This window comes from Suricata suricatta, chromosome 4 (genome assembly GCF_006229205.1).
Source record: "Suricata suricatta isolate VVHF042 chromosome 4, meerkat_22Aug2017_6uvM2_HiC, whole genome shotgun sequence".
Taxonomy (NCBI): Eukaryota; Metazoa; Chordata; class Mammalia; order Carnivora; family Herpestidae; genus Suricata; species Suricata suricatta.
The window spans coordinates 99340625-99343648 of record NC_043703.1 but is presented as its reverse complement, the minus strand read 5'-3'; positions in this window follow the sequence as shown (position 1 = coordinate 99343648).

Sequence of the window (3024 nt, the reverse complement as noted above, 5' to 3'; positions counted from 1 at the left end):
ACGGAGTATTACATGGCAATGAGAAAGAATGAAATATGGCCATTTGTAGGAAAGTGGATGGACCTTGAGGGTGTCATGCTAAGTGAAATAAGTCAGGCAGAGAAGGACAGATACCATATATTTGCACTCATAGGTCTAACAGGAGAACAGGAGAAACCTAATGGAAGACCAGGAGGAGGGGAAGAGGGAAAGAGAGTTGGGGAGAGAGAGGGATGCAAAACTTGAGAGACTACTGAATACTGAAAATGAACTGAGGGTTGAAGGGGAAGTGGGGGGGAAAGAGGTGGTGGTGATGGAGGAGGGCACTTGTGGGGAAGAGCAGTGGGTGTTGTATGGAAACCAATTTGACAATAAACTATTTAAAAAAGAAAAAAATATATAAACCTACTTTATTTGTGAAAACAAAAATTTTTTTAATGAAACATTTCAGGAAAATATATATTCCTGTGTGTTTCTGATTTCTTATTTTGCTTTCTCTTTCATTGTATTTATCTCTCTAAGGCTGAGTTAATGTTTTTCCTCATCTGTATTATTACATGACAGGCCGTCATTGAAATACAGTAATTCACAATAAGTAAACGTTTTTGTTGGAGTCAATAAAAACCAATGGTTTTAGTGAGACAGGGAATGGATGATGCTTAGTGTTTTTGTGAAATACTGGTATTGAAATCCAGTTTTAGTTGCAACCACATGACAGTAACGTACTGAGAGGAGGCCAGTCTGAATTCCATTTTTAAAGGAAGCATACATTTTGAAAAATACTCTGGGTGCAGATTTTAAGTCTGTATCTTCTGTGGTTGCTTTGGTGAATGAAACATTTAAATTTTAAATAAAAGCATGTTTATTAACCTGTTGCTATGCTAGGAAAAATCTTAAAGTCCCATATAAAGGTAATAGCACATTTTATATATGTTTATTTTATTTATATATGTATTATAGAATAAAAGCACATTTTAAATCTCATTTTAAAATTTAGGGGGAAAAGGTGGGGAAAGAGATGGAGCCATTGTCCTGTCATCCGGACCCAATGTTAATGTTAACCTATATATTGGAATTTTCCTTTCAGGCTTTTAAAAAATCTGTACACAACTTTGAGGGTCTTCCCGCCCCCCCCACTGCATGCTCCCTGGTTAAAATCAAGAGCCACCATCACAGTTTTGTACCTGGTCCAGAGCTTTCTTTATCATGTTAATGATACCTGCAGCCAAACCCAAGCCATGAGCTATCACAAACTATGAGGCTTGATTCTTTTCCTAAAATATCTGCATAAAGCAAATAACCCCTCCCACCCATTTGGAGAGGAGAGAGGGGATTGTGGGGAGACCTTTGTGAACCAGCAGGAGTCATGTGGTTTCAGCCTGGGCTAGCCCTGCAGTGAAATATGTTGCATGACTCTATTATTAAACTATGCTATGTATTTTTAATGAAAAAACTTAAAATACTATTGTTGCTGTAAGGATTAGTGTCTGCATGGTTTTCCTGACTCTTGGCTTCTTTCTCGTGCATAGCACTAATAGATGAAGCAGAACAGGTGGTAATTGCCATTGGCGCGCTGAGACTTGTGAGTAGCATCTGTTTATGTCTCTTTTACCATCAAATGGTTAGCATAACCTTCTCGCCACTGCTTTCCTATGCAGATGATAAAAGTCTATCATGAGTCATTATAAGGTGCTAATTTACGCTCTTTTTCTAACATGATGGAATATGTGAAGAAGAAAGTCCATCTGGTGACTAAATATGACTATGATTTGAGTCAGACAATTACAAAGAAGGCATAATACTTCTGAGCTTATTACAGAATATTAGATCAAATCATATGTGCCAAAGATATCAATTCCATGGTAGAATAGTTCCATAAATAGATGCATCATTTAGTAGTGTATAGTCTAGATTTCAGCTTTGACACTCAAAAATTATTTGCTTCATTTTATTATTTTTTAAAATTATTTGTGTTAGACAAAACTTCAAATTCTTATGTCTTCATCTTGCTTATAATTACTTAGTTTTATTAAGCCCACTTAAAAATGTTAATGTTTATTTATTATTGAGGCAGAGAGAAACAGAACATGAGTAAGGGAGGGGCAGAGAGAGGGAGACACAGAATTTGAACCAGGCTCCAAGCTCTGAGCTGTCAGCATAGAGCCCGATTCCGGGCTCTAACCCATGAACTGTGAGATCATGACTTGAGCCGAAATCTGAGGCTTAACTGACTGAACCACCCAGGTGGCCCTAACCCCACTTTTTTAAAGCCCACTCTTAAATGTCATTGTGTGTCATGTTTATGTGTGTTGATGTAAGTTTACACTTATTTTTATCTTTGTTATGGAAAATATCAGGAGTGCCTAGGTGGCCTAGTCAGTTGAGCATCCGACTTTTTTTTTTCCCTAAGCATGCTGCTTGCTTTAGATTTTTTCCTTCTTTTTTTAAAAAATAGTTTGTTGTCAAATTGGTTTCCATATAACACCAGTGCTCTTCCCCACAAGTGCCTTCCTCCATTGCCACCCCCCCTTCCCTATACCCCTCCCCCTTCAGCCCTTGTTTCTTTTTTCAGTATTTAAGAGTCTCATGATTTGCATCCATCTCTCTCCCCAACTCTCTTTCCCCCTTCCCCTCCCTGTGGTTTTCTGTTAGGTTTCTCCTGTTAGACCTATGAGTGCATATGGTATCTGTCTTTCTTCCTGACTTAGTTCGTTTAGCGTGACACCCTTGAGGTCCATCCACTTTGCTACAAATGGCCATATTTTATTCTTTCTCATTGCCATGTAGTGCTCCATTGTGTGTGTGTGTGTGTGTATACACCACATCTTCTTGATCAGGTGATGGACATTTAGGCTCTTTCCATGATTTGGCTATTGTAGAAAGTGCCACTATGAACATTGGGGTACATGTGCCCCCTATGCATCAGCACTTCTGTATCCCTTGGGTAAATCTCCAGCAGGGCTATTGCTGGGTCATAGGGGAGTTCTGTTGATCGTTTTTTGAGTAACCTCCACCCTGTTTTCCAGAGCAAGCATCCGACTTTTG